Source organism: Oryctolagus cuniculus, chromosome 20 (assembly GCF_051225735.1).
Source record: "Oryctolagus cuniculus isolate XC-2025 breed Fujian yellow rabbit chromosome 20, ASM5122573v1, whole genome shotgun sequence".
Lineage (NCBI taxonomy): Eukaryota > Metazoa > Chordata > Mammalia > Lagomorpha > Leporidae > Oryctolagus > Oryctolagus cuniculus.
Window position 1 is genome coordinate 40,295,250 of NC_142886.1, and position 20,164 is coordinate 40,315,413.

The following is a 20,164-nucleotide window of genomic DNA, read 5'->3' on the forward strand; positions in this document are numbered from 1 at the left end:
TGCACTCCCTGGCCACAGCAGAGAGCTGGCCTGGAAGAGGGGCAACCAGGACAGAATCTGGCGCCCCGACCGGGACTAGAACCCGGTGTGCCGGCGCTGCAAGGCAGAGGATTAGCCTAGTGAGCCGCGGCTCTGGCCAATATTTTATTCTTGTATTCTTGTATTGTTATATATGAAATTTATTAGTTTTATTTTGCATTGTTTGTTGCAAGCATTTGGAAGTGGAATTAGTCTTTTTGTGTTGATCTGGTAGCCTGTGGCCTTGCTGGATGCGTGCTAGTTCAGTAATTGTTACAGTGAATTCCTTAGGGTTTTATGCCACAGGATCTTATCTATAAAGAGAGATGGTTTTAATTCTTCCCTTCCAATGCACATTCTTTTTGTTTCTTTTATCTTATGCCTGGCTAGCACCTTCAGTACAAGGTTGAACAGCAGGATGAGAGTAGACATTCTTGCCTCATTCCTAGGGGCAAAGTGTCGGTCTTTCTCCAGCGTGTGCGAAATTAGTTTTGTAGATGATCTTTGTCAGGTAGAGGAAGTTCCCTTCGCGGAGGAACGACACAGGACCCTGCGCTGTTCTTTTGTCTGCTCAGCCCTCCCCAGGTTTGCTGCTGGTTCTTCCCGGGTTGGCTACCGTCCCTTCCACCTCCGTGGAAGGGCGGTTCCCCCTGCCACTTTCCCCACTTCCGCGGGGGAGCGGCCCACCGCCGGCCGGCTCTCTCGGGGGCTGCTCAGATGTTCCTCAGGTGTTCCCCTTAGATGTTCCTCGTGCATGTTGTCTCTCTCCTCCTTTATAGTCCTCTTCCACCAATCCCAACTCTGCTACCCACACGCCGAGTACGCTGCCCTCCTCCAATCAGGAGCAGGATCAGCTCCTGCAGGTTACTGGTCGAACTGGAGGCAGCTGTGTAGAAGCTGTTTCCTCCTCTCCCAGCGCCATATTGTGGGAGAGCAGATGCATAGAATAAGTCTTAATTCCAGTAACTTAGTCTAGTCCGAGTTGCTCCCCACATACCCCTACTTTATTGAATGTTTTTATCCTAAAAGGATATTGTAAATGTGTCAAATTCTTTCTATGTGTCTGTTGAGATGATCATGTGGTTTTGAGCTTTGGGCTAGTGATATAGTGTATTACGTTAATTGACTTTTAGATATCAATCTCAGATTCCTGGTAAAAATCCCACTTGGTCATGATATATGCATGTATGTATGCAGCATGTTGCTACTTTCATTTTGCTACTATTTTGTTGAGAATTTTCACATCTGTATTTCAAAGGAGATATTCACCTATTTTTTTCTCTTGTGATGTCTTTGTGTTGCTTTAGATGTGATAGTAATACTATAAGCCTAGAGAGTGAGTTGGGAAGTATTCATCTATACTTCTTGTTACCTTCTGAGGTTGCCCAGGATATACAACCTGATATGGGCATTCAGCGATGTAAACATTCCTCCTACTGTAGGACGTGCAAGTTGTTTTTAATTCTTTTCCAGTACGTGGGGTGAGTACTTGGGACAGTCACATACCACACTGAGCTCCTGGTGTGAGTCCTGGCTACTCTGCTTCCAATCCAAGTTCCTGCTATGTGCACCCTGGGAGGCAGCAGATGATGGCCCAAGTACCGGCAGCCCTGTCATTCACGTGGGAGGCTCAGACTGAGTTCCAAACTCCTGGCTTCAGCCTCGCCCAGCCCTGGCTGTTGCGGGCATTTGAGGAGTGCATCAGCAGATGGAAGATCTCTCTGCTTGTCTCTCTGCCTTCCAAATAAAATGAAAAAAAAATTAAACATTAAAAAATTGATTATTTGCTAGTACAGTAGCTCTGTAAGTAATTTTTTTTAAAAAAAGATTCATTTATTTACTTGAGAGGCAGAGTTACAGACAGAGACAGAGAGAGAGGTCTTCCAGCCACTGGTTCACTCCCCAAATGGCTGCAACGACTGGAGCTAGGCTGATCCAAAGCCAGGAATCAGGAGCTTCTTCCAGGTCTCCCACGCAGGTGCAGGGACTCAAGCACTTGGGGCGTCTTCTACTTTCCCAGGCCATCAGCACTGAAGGCAGATGCTTAACCTACTGTGCCACAGCGCTGGCCCTCTGTAAGTCATATTTTTAAGTTTAATATTTAAATTATAAGTTATAAATATGTAGAGGCACAGATGAATTTTGAGAATCTAAACAATACTTTGGTAACCGATTTGTCAAAGTCATACTCACAGCTCCCATGTGCTGTGTTTTCACTTTTTCTCAGTCTTCTACTAAGCGTTCTACATACGTCCTCTCTCATCCCGGGAGCTAAGAGCATTGTTCTCCCCATTCTGTGGGTGAGACAGTCCTGCTGCATGGAAGAGCTTGCCCCAAACCACGCAGCTGGTAGGTGGTGGCATTTGGATCTGGGTTTCATACAGCCATGATTTAAATCGGGGAGAGGGGCTATCCCTTGGTGCTGGGTTTATTTTTGCCATCAGTGGGTGTTTTTGTACTTAATGTTGCCGATCAATGTTTTGTGCAGGCTCTGGTTTGAAGAAAGGAGCTGCTCAGCTGTTCGATAAGAACAAAGTCTGGGTGTCACACTCAGGGCTCAGCGGGGTCTCGTCTGTCTTCTTATCTCCTAGGACCACCCCCAGCTCCGTCTGCATCCAACTTAAAGGCCGTTGGTTTGATTGGAATTTATTGAGTTTCTGTGATAAGCTCTGCCTGACCACAAAATATGGCCCCTGGATGGAGAATTCTGTGCATCTATACATTTGCATGGGAAAATAAGTCCATGTTTGTTACTGACTTCCCACTAGCTCTGCCTAACCTCTAGCGTTTCCTTCAGTAGTGAACGTACGTAACTGCCCGGCAGTAACGTAAGCAGTGCCTCTTGCTCAGTCAGCATTGGAAACCAAGGACCTGTTCCCCTCTCGTCGCAACTGTGGCAGACGCCTCATTGCCTTCATCATTGTGGCACCTGTTAGGCTTGATCTTGAAATGACTTCATGACAAAGCGTGCACATCCATACACCTTTGTTTCAGTTTAACGGTTATGTCTTTATTTTATTTTATTTTATTTTTGACAGAGTGGACAGTGGGAGAGAGAGAGACAGAGAGAAAGGTCTTCCTTTGCCGTTGGTTCACCCTCCAATGGCCGCCACGACCGCTGCGCTGCGGCTGGCGCACTGCGCTGATCTGATGGCAGGAGCCAGGTGCTTCTCCTGGTCTCCCATGGGGTGCAGGGCCCAAGCACTTGGGCCATCCTCCACTGCGCTCCCGGGCCACAGCAGAGAGCTGGCCTGGAAGAGGGGCAACCGGGACAGAATCCGGTGCCCCAACTGGGACTAGAACCCGGTGTGCCAGCGCCACAAGGCAGAGGATTAGCCTAGTGAGCCGTGGCGCCGGCCATGGTTATGTCTTAAAGGCTGCTTTGCAATCTTATGCATTTTAGTTCATTCATTTTTTAACAAAAAATCATTCTAAGAAGGGACCCATAGTCTTGCCCAGATTGCAAAAGGCTCCTTGTCTCAGAAAACAGGAACTTAGAACCAGACCCAGGGTTGGCTGATTTTGAACCAAGGGGAAAAGGGAAGCGCCCCCCCGCCCCGCTGTCACGGCTCCTGGTGTGGTGAGTGGAGCATGCGGATCCCTTCGTAGCTGCTTGGAAATGAACTTGAGACGCTTCTGTCACTCAGCGTCTGCAGAAGCTCCCCCTTTCCTGGTGATTCAGACGTTTCCGGATGTTGCAGCATCTTGAGGGTCATCACCAGGAACATAAATTGGCACACGCCCTCCGAGCTGTGGGGAAGAGGAAGCGTTTGGAAATGTGCTATTTATAGAGCCGAGGAGAGGTTCAAGGCTGCCTTCCTCCTCCTTTGTCCACGCATTTTTGAAAGGTGGTGATGATCCCCGACGCATAGCCACCACCTACCCTACGCTTTCAGTGTCGTCTTCCTTGTAAATCCTGATTTTGGAATAGCTGCATAGAATAGTCCTTCATGGTTATCCACCACTGTTTCTTTCTCCAATGTTTAAACCAGAAATCACAACTCACAAGCCGACGGGCTTTATCTGACCTGGTGGCGATCATGAGTTGATCGATGTATAGAGGTTTAAGAGCCAGCTTAAAAAAAAAAAAAAAAAAAAGTTGTAATTCATAGCCTTAGCCTATTTCCGTGGTGTAAATATTGCCACGGTGGAATGGGCGGCTCGCAGGAGGCTTTGCCAGCCAGGACCTCAGCGTGTGTCAGAACGCTTGAATTCGTTGTTGCCATGGTTGGAAGTCACCTCGGAAACTCATGGTGGAAGTGAATGGCCACTGTGGAGCTAACGGGAGAGGAGACTTCAGGGGGCCGCACTCTTATGAGGGCTCGTGGGTTACTTGGCGTGGAAGCGGCTTTGTTACAACAGGGAGCTCCCCCAGGCCCGAGCTCTCTCAGCGCTGCCGTCTGCCTGCTCCCATGCGATGGCACAGCAGGAAGCCCTCATCAGAAGCCGGCAGCAGGCCTCCCGAGCTCGGAGAAATCGGTCCCCCTCGTTGTAAGTCACTCAGTCGGTAGAATTCCGTTAGAGCCACGAGACAGTCGTTGAGTTCTGAAAGTAAGATTTCCCAGTCAGAATCTAGATTTCCGGTTTCTCTCGGCAGAATGGAAAATCTGGCTAAACTGAGCCCACTTGCTGCCCACCGTCCACTCACTGAAGAGGAGCGGCAATTGCAAACTCACTGCGTATCCTGGCCCCAGCTCCCAGGGGCTGAGGGACACCTGCCACTCAGCTCTGTCCTTCCCCTGGGACTTCTGTGCTGAGATTCCTCTGGACTCTTTGTAAGAACCAAGTGACTTATCTCCAGCTTTTTATCTGAAGTCAAGACAGTGTGGCAGAGTAGACTTCCATATGGCATTAATTTTTATAAATTGCTTCCAGTTTGATCATGGGACAGTCAAGTTTCTTCTGATGGGGTGTGTGGAGATTTTATTCTTTTCTTGTTGGTTTCCTCCTGGTCCCAAATCAGTAGGCAAAAGAGCTTTTTTAGTTAGGATATTTAATTAATGAGAAGCAACTACAGAAACATGAACTCTGTGGCAGGCTAATGATTTTCCTAAGGGAAATTAAAGACCCACTAACCGGAAATGATGGCAAGTGACAAGTTCAGAGGAAACTTGATACAGTGAGTAATTAAAGATGGATCAAGCCTCGTACAGTAGGCAGCTGACACAGCAGAGTAAAAGAAAAACAGTGCCTCTGAGGTCTTGTTGGGTGGGGTCCATGTTGATTTTGGGCAGTGCCCAAGTGTCTGGAGGGAAAGACTTCTCTGAAACCAAGAAGGGGGACACCCCGGGATGCACCAGGGCACGCGCACGCAAGCAGCTTGTTACTCCCGAGCAGTAGGGATCCATGCAGGCCGTTAGACATCCGGATGCCCTGCCCCTGGGGGTGGGCTGCTCCGGCAGGTGATTTATGAATGGGAGGTTTGGAAAGTGGCTGAGGGGAATGTCTTGGAGCGCTCAGCACTGGTGGGAGAGAAGGGAGGGCCAGACAAAGAAGCAGCAGGAAGTGTGTGAAGAATGACAGTATGTGTGGACTCACCCAAACATTAGCAGAAGTGTTGTCACTTAAGAACAATATTGGTTTCATTTTGAGAATCAAAGTTCATTCAGTTGCTTATTTCGGAGAGCGCGCCTGTCTGCTGGTTCACCACCCGTGTGCCTGCAGTGGCCAGGGCTGGGCTGGAGAAAGGGCAAGAACCAAGAGTGCAATCCAATCTCCCGTGTGGGTGGCAGGAACCCAACTCCTTGAGCTGTCTCCAGTCTCTCGCAGTCTGCATTAGCAGGAAGCTGCAGTCATGAGCTGGAGTTGGGAGTTGAACCCAGGCTCTCTGATACGGAACACGGGCATCTTAACTGGTAGGCTAAGTGCCCTCTCCTTGGAAGTGTTTTTAACTTTTTATGTATTTATTTGAAAGAGAGAAATGGGTCAGGGCAGGGAGGGTAGAAAGAGAGAGAGAGAGGGAGAGAGAAAGAGAGAGTTGGATATGCTGTCTATTATATGTTTATTCCCCAAATGCCTGCAACATCCAGGCCTGGACCAGGCCAAAGTGAGGAGCCTAGAACTCAGTCTGGATCTCTCACATCAGTGGCAGGGACTGGAGTCCTTGAGCCATCACCTGCTGCCTCCCAGGGTGCACCTTAGCAGGAAGCTGGAACTAGTAACAGAGCAGGACTCAAACCCAGGCCCTCCGATATGGAATGCACATAACACAAGAGGCTTCTTTCTTTTCTATTTTTTTTTTTTTTTGACAGGCAAAGTGGACATTGAGAGAGAGACAGAGAGAAAGGTCTTCCTTTGCCGTTGGTTCACCCCCCAATGGCCACTGTGGCCAGTGCACTGCAGCCGGTGCACCGCGCCGATCCGATGGCAGGAGCCAGGTGCTTCTCCTGGTCTCCCATGGGGTGCAGGGCCCAAGCACTTGGGCCATCCTCCACTGCACTCCCTGGGCACAGCAGAGAGCTGGACTGGAAGAGGAGCAACCGGGACAGCATCTGGCGCCCCGACCGGGACTAGAACCCGGTGTGCCGGCGCCGCAAGGCGGAGGATTAGCCTAGTGAGCCGCGGCACCGGCCATGCAAGAGGCTTCTTAACCACCGCACCAAATCCCACCCCAGTCCCATGTCTAAAGACATTTTTTGTGGCCTTTAACTGAGCTGTTTCTTTTGGTTTTTTTTGTTTTTACTTTATCACCATGTAATATTTGCATATTTTATGGCATACAGTATATTTCAACACATATATACAGCATAAACTGATTGTATGAGGCAAATATCATTTTCATGTCCTTATCTTTATTTTTTAATGTAATTTATTTGTTGGAGTCACAGAGAGTTCTTATCAGCTGGTTCACCCCGAATGTCCACAATGACCAGGGCTAAGCCGACGTCGAAGCTGGGAACTCACTTGGGTCTCCCGCAGGGTGGCTGAGTCTGGAGTGGCTGAGGTTTGCTGTGAGGGTCCCCCCCTCCACTCACGTGGAGAGAACGTGGTGTGCTGCCTCCGTTCTCTGCGTTGGGAGCCTTCTAGAATCGTCGCCCATGGGCGGACACTGACATCCAGTCCTCGAGCATGGAACACTGGAATACAGCCTGAAATCTCTCTTGATACTTGGACAGCCTTGAAAGCGCTTATTCTGTGACTGCGTCTGTGCCTGGGATTTGGGGGCTGCTGTGTTACTACACAGTTGAGTTGCCGCGTTGAGATTCGTTTCAGGGGAATAGGGTGGCCGCCGTTCTCCCCCTCTGGCCTCTTTCTCTCATCAGATCTGACTTCTGTGTCAGAGTTCCCTCCGTGGAGAAGGGTGAGGAGTCTCCCAGGTGCTTATGTGGTCTTGCTGTCCACGTGGAACCGTGAGCTCTGTGTCTCTCGTTCACCTCCGTGAGCCTGAGTGTCTTGCACAGTGCTGCATCCAGCAGGCGCTCAGTAAGTACGTAGTGAGGAGATGAATCAATGGGATGGGCTGGTGCCCTGTCTTTGTGGGCACTGAATGAGAGCCTGGTGTTCACAGGAGCTCCCTACACGAGAGTTCTTTCCGATGCCGGAGGACGCGGCGGGCCAGGCGGCCGTGGAGTGGTTGCTCCCTGGATCTCACAGACGAGGCCAGTGCAAGGGGCCTCGTCTTCATGATAAAGCTGGTTATGCTGCTGCTCCTCGGTGAGCGGAAACACCAGCATGCGGAGTTCTGCCTTAACTTGTTTCCTTCCCAGTTAACCAGCTAAACCCTACCCTGAGTCCACTCGAAGGCGGTGGGGTTCGGATCACACTGTGTGACCACCACAGCAGCCCAGGGTTTATCTGGCATCTAGGAGGTGATGGGCTGATTATCAAGAACTCTTGTATAGCGTCAGCAGTTTGTCTAGACATCTGTTCCAAACTTGCTTTTAATGTGACCATTTCACTGAAAGCCTGGGAAACAAATGACTGCATGTTAGCCCGCCTCGCCACCAAGTGTGCGGCAGTCATAGTCTAACCTTTTACATGTTTGAGGCTCGTCCTGAGGGGATTCTGAGCTAGACACGAATTCAGTCCCTGCGAATGTCGGGCTCTTAGGGAGCCGCCGGGGTTCGCCCTGAGCCACTCTGAGAGCCACAGTTGCGGTCTTGATACCTCCTCCTTTCAAGCAGCTGTCACATTTTGCCCAGGACTATTTGGATGGGGCCCCAGGAGGGCTTCTTCCAACAAGTTAGTTGCATTCAAACGTGTCTGGCTGGTAAGAGCAATGGATTCTTAGGCTTTGCGGCATGCCATGAAATTGTTCTCTCGTAATTATTCGGCCCTCTCATGAAAACTAGGGCCAGTTTTCTGAGCAGTAAGGATGACCTCGCTTGAAATATTGTCTGCGTTAAGGACCTTTTGCTTACAAATGCTAGAACTGACTGGAATGTGCTCCAGACAAAAGGTGGAGGCGTTAGGAGGATACGGGGCAGCTCCCGGAACAGTGGAGCCGCAAATGCAGGTGAACCTGTCAGGAGCCCAGAACGAGGGCCTGGAAAACCACAGGAGTTGGCAGGCTTTTTCTGTCTCTTGTCTTTGCTTTTTCTCTTTATGAATGCTTTATTCTTTCCCCCTTGATATTTATTTACTTATTTATAGAGGTGAAGAGAAAGGGAGAGAAAAGGAGAGAAAAAGGGAGAGGGAGGGAGAGAGAGAGAACGAACAAACGAATGAACGAACAAACCCATCCAGTTGTTCTTTCCCTCAAATGCCCACAACAGCAGCGGCTGGGCTGGGGACCAAAGCCAAGAGCCAGGAACTCAGTCCAGGTCTCCCACCTGAGTCATCACCACTGCCCTATCCCCACCCCCACCCCCACCCCTCCCCAGGACCTGCATTAGCAGAAGTCTGCAGTCAGTAGGCAGAGCTGGAGCCCGCATCAAATCCAGCCCTCCAATATGGGATGCAGGGTCTTAACTGGCATCTTCATCTCTAAGCCTGACCACCCACAGTTTCTTAATCCCTGTCGCTCCCCCTCTTCGTGGAGGAACGACACAGGACCCTGCGCTGTTCTTTCGTCTGCTCGGCCCTCCCCGGGTTTGCTGCTGGTTCTTCCCGGGTTGGCTACTATCCCTTCCACCTCCGTGGAAGGGCAGTTCCCCCTGGCCGCATTCCCCACTTCCGCAGGGGAGCGGCACACCGCCGGCCGGTTCTCTCGGGGGCTGCACGGGTTCCCTTAGATGTTCCCCATAGATGTTCCTGGTGCATGCCGTCTCTCTCCTCCTTTATAGTCCTCCTCCGCCAATCCTAACTCGGCTGCCCACACGCCGAGTACGCTGCTCTCCAATCAGGAGCAAGTCCTACAGTTTATTGGTTGAACTGGAGGCAGCTGGGTAGAAGCTGTTTTCTCCTCTCCCAGCGCCATATTGTAGGAGAGCAGATGCATAGAATAAGTCGTAATTCCAGTAACTTAGTCTAGTCCGAGCTGCTCCCCACAGAGGAGAGCAGATGCATAGAATAAGTCTTAATTCCAGTAACTTAGTCTAGTCCGAGCTGCTCCCCACAGATCCCCCTTTCTTTTTATTTTTGGCGTTGATACGCGCCTGTCTTCAGTGTCCCGCAGCACACACTCTGCTCTACTTGCTAGAGTTGCCACAGGTTCTTACAAGTCCTATCAATGAGGCAAACCGAATCCGGGTCCTCTCTTCGCCATGTTGTGAGGAGGTTTTTAGGCGCTGATGCGTGCCTGTGTTCGGTGCCCTGCAGCGCATGCTCTGCTCTGCCTGCAGGGGCTTACAAGCCCTAACAATCAGGCAAACCGAATCCAAGCCTTCTCATTGCTGAATTGTGGGGGAGACTTATTAGTGTTGGTTCGTGCCTATCTTCGGTGACCTGCAGCTCATACTCTGGTCGAGCTGCTTGCTGGTGCTTACCGCCTTAATCAGGCAGACCGAATCCAAGCCTCCTAACTGTTGTATTGTGGGGAAGCCTTACTGATGTTAATTCGTGCCTGTCTTCGGTGACCTGCGGCGCATAAGCTGCTAGCCGCCGCAGGTGCTCATCGTGCTCATCGCCTCACTTAATCAGGCAGACCGAATCCAAGCTCTCACAGTGCAGTGTTGTAGGGAGGCCTTTCTATTTCTCTATTTCTCTATCTCCGGGCATTCCTATTTCTCCCATTTTACTTCTATCTTCCAGCATTCCTATTTCTCTCATTTTACTTCTAAACTTCCCGCGGCTTCTCTTATCCCCGCGGTTTCCCGGCGGCGCTCGCCCCGAGGCTGCTTTTCGGCACCTCGCCCCGCAGCAGCTTCTCGGCACCTCGCCCCGCCCCGCGGCAGCTTCACGGCTCCGCGCGGCTTCCTGGCGCCTCGCCCCGCCGGCGGGTTCCCGGCTCTGCGCGCACGCTCCGCGGTCTCCACGCACTTCGCGCCCGCACCACGGCCTCGCGCCAGCCCCGCGTTCCCTATCTATTCACGCCCCGTGCTCTCTCTGCACGCAGCGGCTTCCGCGAATGTTTCCGCCACCACCGGCATTCAGTCCAAGTTCCCCGGACTAACCTGGCGAATTTCAACCTGGCGGCCCACGTCTCTGCCTCTGGTTCCAGATCTTCGCCTCTTGCTCCCCAGGGTGACTTGAAGAATTCCAAGGTGGCTTAAGTCTTCGCCTCGGCCTGCACTCGCGGCTTCATCCTCCCTAACATTTTTCTCTACCCGGTATGTTTCCTTAAGTTTTCTTCCAACAATATTCCTCTCATTTCTCCTGGCTTCTCCCCACAGTCCGTATCCAAGTCCAAGCCTCCTCCAGGTTTCACTTTCGCTTTCAATCTCCTAGCTTCCCCGCCATAGTCCGCATCCGAGTCTATGAAAGCTTTCACTTTCGCTTTCAATCCTAACTTCTTTCCCACAGTCCGTATCCAAGTATATGCCTAGGCTTTCAATAGCTTCTTCCGGCACCTTTCTCGTCTGGCTTTCCCCTAGGCTCTTCGCTAGTCTCTCTCTCCGGTATTTTCCTGCTTCTTGCCGTTTCTTCCCTCCTAGGTTTCCTATCCGTCCTAAGTTTCCTATCCGAGTCACGGCACCATTATGTCGCTCCCCCTCTTCGTGGAGGAACGACACTAAGCCCTGCCTAGGCTTCATATCCGAGTCACGGCACCATTATGTCGCTCCCCCTCTTCGTGGAGGAACGACACAGGACCCTGCGCTGTTCTTTCGTCTGCTCGGCCCTCCCCGGGTTTGCTGCTGGTTCTTCCCGGGTTGGCTACTATCCCTTCCACCTCCGTGGAAGGGCAGTTCCCCCTGGCCGCATTCCCCACTTCCGCAGGGGAGCGGCACACCGCCGGCCGGTTCTCTCGGGGGCTGCACGGGTTCCCTTAGATGTTCCCCATAGATGTTCCTGGTGCATGCCGTCTCTCTCCTCCTTTATAGTCCTCCTCCGCCAATCCTAACTCGGCTGCCCACACGCCGAGTACGCTGCTCTCCAATCAGGAGCAAGTCCTACAGTTTATTGGTTGAACTGGAGGCAGCTGGGTAGAAGCTGTTTTCTCCTCTCCCAGCGCCATATTGTAGGAGAGCAGATGCATAGAATAAGTCGTAATTCCAGTAACTTAGTCTAGTCCGAGCTGCTCCCCACAGAGGAGAGCAGATGCATAGAATAAGTCTTAATTCCAGTAACTTAGTCTAGTCCGAGCTGCTCCCCACAATCCCAAGTCCATGTTCCTGAGAGAATGTGACTGACCACATGTGGCTCAGGTGTTTATCCTTTGCCCAACCCGGTGGAGCCTGGGGGCCCGGACCTGGCAAGTTAACATGCCTGCTGAGGCAAAGCACCGTGGGAGGAAGTGGGGGCTGAACCCCAAGGTTTGTTTTCTGTACTCATTCTACCTCTTAGCATACACCCCTCTTCCCAGGCACCCAGAGATACCTCTGCCCCATAGACCCAGCCACTTTATCAGCAGCCGCAAACTGTGTCCCCTTCCCCAGTGGGAGACTATCTAAGTACCCCTGAGCTGCAGCGCCCTGAGGCGCTAGGTCCCCAGATGTGACTGTCCACCAGCCGGCCTCTGTGAGGAAGCCGTCAGATAAGCCACTCACAGCACCTCCAGGGCACAGTTGTTGAGTGGGGAGGTAGACAGTCTCAGGAAGAGGAGTGGGATCCAAGAGGCTCTAGGGGTCACGGTCAGGGGCACAGAGCACAGACAGCATCCTAAAGGGCAGAGGAAGGTGCAGTGGGACCCCTTGAATTGCAGGCATTGTAGCCCACTCAGACTGCCACCGGCCAGCAGAACCACCCCCCGATCCAGCTCTCTCCCAGCACCCCGGGGCCAAAGCTCACGGAGGTGTGGGCGAGGCGGGTGACTCTCTCAGCCTCTCTCAGCCTTCCGCGTCTGCTGTCCACGACTTCTCTGCTGTTCCAGGTGCCAGGTGCTAACTGTGGCCCTCAGAGGCTTTGATGCATGAATTCAGAGGACCCGGCTGTGCCCCTGCAGGGTTCTCCAAGTAGTTAGAGCTACACCTGATTTTAGGCAGCACATGGAAAACACAGTTTTCAAAGACTGTTTCATTGACATTTATTCTAATTTTTTTTATTTATTTATTTACTGAAATGGCACACAAGCAAACAGCTCTGGGGTTTCTTGGTTCTCACTGCTTTGGATGAGGCTGAGCTCGAGTCTAAAGGAGCTGCAGTTTGTCCAACCACATGAAGAGCTGACGGCTCTGGCTGAAGGGCACTGTGGTGTCCTCACAGTGGGCACCCGGGAGACCGGGGCCTCCTCCAGGTCGCTTGGGAGCAGACTGGTTCTCATTCACTAGCACCTTTTGTTTTGCTTGTTAAGGGTTTATTTATTTTATTTGAAAGGCAGAGTGACACAGAGAGAGAGAGATCAATTTTCTACCTGCTGTTTCACTCCCCAAATGTCTGAGAGAGAGAGAGAGATCTTCCATCTGCTCTTTTACTCCCCAAATAGCTGCGATGGTCAAAGATGGGCCAAAAGAAGCTGGGGCCTGGAACTTCACCGGGGTCTCCCACGTGGCTGGCAGGGGCTCAAGCACTTGAGCCGTGGTCTGCTGCCTTCCTGGGTGCATTAGCAGGGAGCTGGATCAGAAGCAGAACAGCCAGGCCTCGAACTGGGGCTCTGATATGGGCTGCCATTGTCCCAGGTAGTGGCTTAATGTGCTGAGCCACAATGCTGGGCCCATCGCTGACTGACTTTGTTACCAATGGTCCTAGGATCCTCCCCCAAATCTTTTCAAAATAGTTATTTACTTACCTATAAAATTAAAGAACAAAAAGCATACATTAACTCACTAAGCAGAATGACTACTATATATTTATCGTTCCTTCCAAACACTATAGTAGTAACAGTTAAGATGAAAATTTTTTTTAATTTTCAATTTTTAAAATTTACTTGAGGCCGGCGCCGTGGCTCACTAGGCTAATCCTCCACCTAGTGGCACCGGCACACCGGGTTTTAGTCCCAGTCGGGGCACCGGATTCTTTCCCAGTTGCCCCTCTTCCAGGCCAGCTCTCTGCTGTGGCCAGGGAAGGCAGTGGAGGATGGCCCAAGTGCTTGGGCCCTGCACCTGCATGGGAGACCAGGAAAAGCACCTGGCTCCTGGCTTCGGATCAGCGCGATGTGCCGGCCACAGCAGCCATTGGAGGGTGAACCAATGGCAAAAGGAAGGCCTTTCTCTCTGTCTCTCTCTCTCACTGTCCACTCTGCCTGTCAAAAATAAAATAAAATAAAATAAATAAATAAATAAATAAATAGAATGCATTAGTCCACTCTTTTTAGCAGAATTTCCTCGGTGCCATTGAACTTGTATGTGAGGCGTGTTCAGGAGCCTGCACCGCGCTGACCTCACCATGGACAGCTCAGCTACAGAGGGTGCCAGCACTGGAGCTGTCTCCTCCCCACTCAGGTTACCCCTGGGTGACTTGATCAGCGTCAGTGTCCCAATAAAACTCTTGTTTCTCATTCCTGGTCTCCTTCACCTAAAAGCTGAGTTTGTGAACAATTCTTTGAGAAGTCTATTAGTTGGGTTCCGAGCAATCAAGACTTGATTTGTCCAGACAGTGAGTTAGTAGAGATACTTCTGACTCATCGGTTGGGGCCTTCTGCGGACCGTGGAGTTTCCCACTTTGAGACAACTGGGGACGAATTGCTGACTGTTTAGGCAGGTGTGCAGGACTCCGGATGTGAGTCAGGGCTGCTACCACGCAGAGGGAACTCTGCGGTTGGGAGAATGGACTACACGGCACTCAGCGGACAACAGGAGGCGAGATTCTCACTGGTACTCAGGAGGGTTCGGAACATCTGGTTTAGGAAGAAAGTCCCAGAATCCTACCCTTTCTTCTACCAGATAAGCTTAGCTGTTCCTTCCGGCGGGGCACGCGGTGTAAAACAGCCCAGACAGTGTGCCTGTTTGGCTGCGGCATATGCACACAAGGCAGATTGCCTTCCCTCGAGGGCACGCGCCGGCTGGATCAGGCCGCGATGGATTCTTCTCACCCCGCAGGTCTGTTAGCGCGTTCCCTAAGGCTCGAGTTTCTCCTGCTCTTCCTTTGCTACTCAATAAAATTAATCTGTATTTCCTGTATTGGGAAAGATGCAAGGGCCAGAATAAAGTTTCTCTGGAGTTAATTTCACGTTGGAGTTAATAGCATCAGTCATGTGCAGATGGACAATTGGAGCCACAATAAAAAAGAACGAAATGGGGGCGGGGTTCAGCCTAGCAGTTAAGATGCCGCATAGCTCCTGGCTCCTGGCTTGAGAGCGGCGCAGCTCCGGCCATTGCAGCCATTTGGGGAGTGAACCAGCGGATAGAAGATTTCTCTCTCTCTCTCTCTCTCTCTCTCTCTCTCTCTCTCTCTCTGTGGCTCTACCTCTCAAATAAATAAATAAAATCTTTAAAGAGAAAGAGAGAGAGAGAGCTTCATGTGGGGACCCTTGTACAGGAAAGTAAGTCTACTTTTCCACCCAAGAAACTCTGCAGTAGATACAATGGCTGCATTTTTGTAACCTGTGTGTGTGTGTGTAGTTGGTCAAGTCTTAAACAGCAGCAGTACTGGCCCTAATAAAATCTAAACTGGAAATTGATTCTGCATAATGAAATTTACATTCACTAAGCCGCTCTCTGGCTGGTACTGGGGGGTCCCAGGGTGTAAGGCTTTTCTGTTGACTGGAGAGAACATTGCCTCCCTAGTGGCAGATTAAGATGTCATCAGCCAAGGATGTGAGACCAGCCTCCAAGTGAGAAGCAATGGATGGTACAAAGGAGAACGGTCATTTATTCAAATCAGTCTTGATTATTTCCATGGCTCTGCGTTGTCCACACAAAGCAGTGGAATGATCATGAACACTCTGCTAAAGAGCTGCCGCTTTTAAAATCATGTTTGCACTGGCGCCGCGGCTCACTAGGCTAATCCTCCGCCTTACGGCGCCGGCACACCAGGTTCTAGTCCCGGTCGGGGTGCCGGATTCTGTCCCGGTTGCCCCTCTTCCAGGCCAGCTCTCTGCTGTGGTCCGGGAGTGCAGTGGAGGATGGCCCAAGTGCTTGGGCCCTGCACCCCATGGGAGACCAGGATAAGTACCTGGCTCCTGCCATCGGATCAGCACGATGTGCCGGCCACAGCGTGCTGGCCGTGGTGGCCATTGGAGGGTGAACCAACGGCAAAGGAAGACCTTTCTCTCTATCTCTCTCTCACTGTCCACTCTGCCTGTCAAAAAAAAAAAAAAAATCATGTTTGCATCTCAGCATGAGATACCTGACTCAAATGGATGCCTCTGTGTTCTTTACAACTAAGTGGTTTGTGCCATATCTGAGCGTACTTCAAAAAGTCCACGGAAAGTGGAATTAAAAGAGAAATCTACTTGGGTACAAAGTATGTGGAAATCTGCATTTGAGAGATCTTTGGAAAGTTCAAGCAAAGTGCATTTTATAAAAAAGCTGCATGGATTTCAGGGTTTTTTTTTACACCAAAACAAGTGTTATCTTTTGTTTCTGTTTTCCATGAACTTTTTGAAGTACCCTAGAAGGTGGAATCATCCCTCGCAAGGTGCTTTACTCCTCTGCCTCAGTTTCCCCACCTACAACACGGAGGTTACGGGATTGCCCTGAGGAGCAGACGCGCTGAAAGAGGCGTGGCATTCAGAACCACGCCTGCCTTATAGTGGGCGCGTGGCACACCTGGGCTCCAGCTGCCTCTCTGTCTCTCAAATCTCTCCCAATACGAGGGGAGCGGGATACTCCACCAGAAGTCGCAGTCTGTCTCCATTCTGACTCCTTGTGCTAGACCAGTGTCTTGTCCCCATGTGGCAGAACCAGTGCTTAGACAAGAGGCCAGAGTGTCACATTCAGGGCCGCCCACGGAAATGCACTCCTGTGGATAACCCGTGGAGGGAGAGGTGCACAGCCGGGATGTAGAACTAGAGACCGGGACAGCCCCGCACTCGGCACAGGGCTCTCACTCTGACAGGCACATCTTCATCCATGGATGTGAAAACGGAAGCTTGGAAGGGCCCAGTAGGGCTTCTGTGTGCTGAGCTGCCTGACGGCCAAGGCCAGCTTCCATCCTGGGGGTCAGGCTCAGAATGCAGCATCTCGACTCCTTCCCTGCACGAAGGCCTGATCGGAACACTGCCTTCTCTCCCACCGCTTCCCTGCTGTTGGGAAACAGGGACATGGCCCGTGTCCTCTCGCCTTGGGACAGTCCTCCCTTGTCTGTCCGTGGCCCCTGGGAGCTGCAGCTCCTCCTCAGAGCCTCTCGGTCGTGTGGCTGTGTGGTCGTAGGTGTCAGCTCCGAGTTCCTGTCGCTCTGTGTGCTTTGATCTAAGGGGTTTGACATTAGATCTGGGAGGATTTATTCCATTAGTACTCTGGGGTGTCACAGGTAAGCTGGTTTATTTTAGCCACGACCTTCTTCCAAAAAAAAAAAAAAGTGCAGGTATTTTTGGAGGCTGAACAACACAGGAAACCTGGAGCATCCTGTCCACGTGAGAGAGGGAGAGGCTTCCTGCTGCTTGGCGTGGACCACAGATTCAGAAGCCCGCCCCCCGCTCTGAAGACTTCTTTCTTCCACTCTTTCTAGCATCAGTAAAGTGTGGACCTTGCCCGGATGTTGAAGATCAGCCTTTCACTTCCTTAAAACCCTGTCCTTTTTAAAGATTTATTTTGTTTATTTGAAAGGCAGAGTTACAGAGTAGGGGAAGAGTAGGAGAAGAGGAGGAGGGGGAGGGGGAGGGAGAATGAATGAATCTTCCATCCACTGGTTCACTCCCCAAATGGCTGCAGTGGCAAGAGCTGGGCTGGGCCACAGCCAGGAGCCAGGAACTTCATCCAGGTCTCCCATGTGTGCGCAGGGACTCTACTTTTTCCCAGGTGCATTGGCAGGGAGCTGGATCAGAAATGGAGCAGCTGGGACTCAAACCGGCTGTTAGCGTTGCAGGCAGGGGCTTAACCTGTGACACCATCCTGAGCTCTTTTTCCCTCTTGATCTTTTTTATTTTTTAAGAGGCAGAGAGAACTCCCATCCACTAGTTCAGTCCCCAGATGCCTGCAGTGGCCAGGATTCAGTCCAAGTCTCCAACGTGGATGGCCAGGACCTATCGCCACTGCCTCCCGGGGCTGCTTGGCAGGGGCGAGGCTGAACCCCAGAGCTCCAGTGTGGGACACGGCGTCTTAACTGCTGGGCCTCTTCTGCTCTTCCACCTCCTCCAACAACCCGCTCACCTCATTCCTCGATCCAGTGTTCTGTGGACAGCAGCTGTCCTGCTCTTAGCCGAGCCTCATCACGTTCCTCCTCAAGGACGCCTCCAAATAAAAGCCTCGCACAACCCCGAGAGCCTTCCTTGGGTGGCAGTTGGCCCTGCCCTACTTTCTTCTTGGTGTCAGGAGCTGAGTCACTCCTGGGCTTTCCCTCTGGACGCTTTTCGCCCTTAAAGCAATAGGACTCATTGTTTGTCTATAGACAGCATCCCACGCATCGTTATGTAAGCCACTCTTTGATGAGCTTCTGGAAAGCTCCTTGCAAACACAAGTCCCTGAAGGTGTTTATCTCCTTCGGCACAGCAAGCACCCAGATGGCAGTAAGACGCATAGTCCCGGTTACAACGTGCATTGCCGGGTTTGGGGACTCGTGATGTGCTTGATAATTTATCGTTTCAAAATTTCTTACAAGCCTTTTTGTGTGATCATCTGAAGAGCTCTGCCGGAATCGTCTCTCGTGAGGACGAACTGGATTCTCTGTTTCTCTCCTGGACCACTCCCCCCTCCTTAGGGTGCGGGCTGTGAAGCCCAGGGGAGGCTCTGCTTTTCCCAGGTTTGTCAAGGAAGGTGGGATAGCCCTGGGAGCCCCCTTCCTGGGCAGGTGTCATTGTCTTGAACTTGGGGATCCACTACCTTCCAGTCCACTTTACTGTGTGCAAGGTAGAGGCGAGTTCAGGTCCACACACACACCCGAGGCATTTGGCAATAGCACTTCCCTCATTCACAGGGGTCTCCTGTGTTCTCACTCCCCCAGCTCGCTCCTGCCTCGGGTCCTCTCAGCTCTCCAGAACACCTGCTCACCCTCCTCCAGTCTCACCCAAAGACGGCAGATCCTCTCTTGCCACCAATCCCCTGGTCTCCCCTGAAAGTGCGGGTGTTAGAGGACAAGGGGGTCCCTTCATGCTCACGTGCAAGACAAAGCCATTGGCAGATAAGCTAAAAGCTGAGGAGCTCACACCCTTAGCTCATTGGTGGGAGCACTCTGTGTAGACAAAGTGAGTACATCCACCCTGTGGAACTGGATTACAGTCATGCAGAGGGGTTAGACTCCTGGGCCTTTTTACAGGACCATTGCCTTCTGATTGCAGGGGAGTTATCCAGGGGCTTTTCTGGAAGATTCTTAAATCCCACTTTAAACAGACAAGGACAAGCGGCAGTCTGTGCCCGGAGACAGCTGGAAGCGAGGGCTCTGTGTATTTCTAACCTGTAATTTCTGCGTCTCCAATGAAAAGATCATGAGTAAAAAAAAAATAATGAAAAGCCCAGTGAGGCTCTGCGCATCTTTCTGAGGCTGTGCGATGTTACAGGTCTTGCCCAGGGCTTAGCAGGAGCGGAGGCAGCGGAGGGCTGGCCCCGTGCATGCTGAGTACCCCGTGACCTTGGGCACCGCATCCGCAGGTCTTCATATCTCTGATCTGGAAAATGAAGCTGTTCAATCAGAGTGGGTCTCGGCTCCTATTGTACCGAGCCACCTCCTTTCAAGTCAACATTTTCTGTAATGAAACTTTATACAGCAAATATCCCTTCACTGTCTTGAGTTGGATTTTGTAGATAAACCATCTGTACAAATAATTTCAAAAAGGCAATTCCCCAGCCATAGCATACAGAAGACACAACAGGAAGTGTTTTACAGTAAAACCGTAGTCTGGGTCTGGCTGTCACGGAGGACACGTTCGGTGCTTCCGCCCGCAGGCAGAATGTCACAGATGTGCTGTCATGCTCACCACTGCATTGCTGCCCAGGGTGAAATTGCCTGACCTCATAAACAAGTCTTGCTTATGCTCAAAATAAGACACAGCATCAGCCGGTGCTGCGGCTCACTAGGCTAATCCTCTGCCTTGCGGCGCCGGCACACCGGGTTCTAGTCCCGGTCGGGGCGCCGGATTCTGTCCCGGTTGCCCCTCTTCCAGGCCAGCTCTCTGCTGTGGCCAGGGAGTGCAGTGGAGGATGGCCCAAGTGCTTGGGCCCTGCACCCCATGGGAGACCAGGATAAGTACCTGGCTCCTGCCATCAGATCAGCGCAGTGCGCAGGTCACAGCGTGCTGGCCACGGCGGCCATTGGAGGATGAACCATCGGCAAAGGAAGACTTTTCTCTCTCTCTCTCTCTCTCACTGTCCGCTCTGCCTGTCATAAATAAATAAATAAATAAATAGACACAGCATCCCTCAGGAGCCGAGCAGGGTCAGTTCCAAGACCTCCCGTGGGCAGCACATCCAAGGATGCTCAGTATAAAACAGCACAGCCTTCGTGTGTAACCGTGCACAGCCTCCTGTACACTTTGGGTCATGTCTGGATTCCTCATACTGCAATGTTAGTGCCATGGAAGGACTGCTCTGTTGTATCGCTTAGGGAAGAATGCAAGGAAAAGTGTCTGTACGTGTTCTCTACAGAAGCAATTTGGCTTTTTAAGTTTGTTTTTTATTTGAAAGGGCAGAGGGAAGGA

At 51.4% G+C, this 20,164-nt stretch overlaps 1 protein-coding gene and 1 long non-coding RNA gene across 3 annotated transcripts in view; both read left to right on the forward strand.

The window, feature by feature from the left end:
- The window catches only part of KCNK13 (potassium two pore domain channel subfamily K member 13), a 105,311-nt gene that overhangs the window by 18,784 nt on the left and 66,363 nt on the right, over positions 1–20,164 (forward strand). The gene's annotated exons all lie outside the window — the stretch shown is intronic.
- LOC149120146 (uncharacterized) lies at positions 1,968–4,803 on the forward strand. Its single transcript, XR_016226788.1, has 3 exons — positions 1,968–2,093; positions 2,246–2,367; positions 2,507–4,803. It is a non-coding gene; the product is annotated as an uncharacterized LOC149120146 (long non-coding RNA).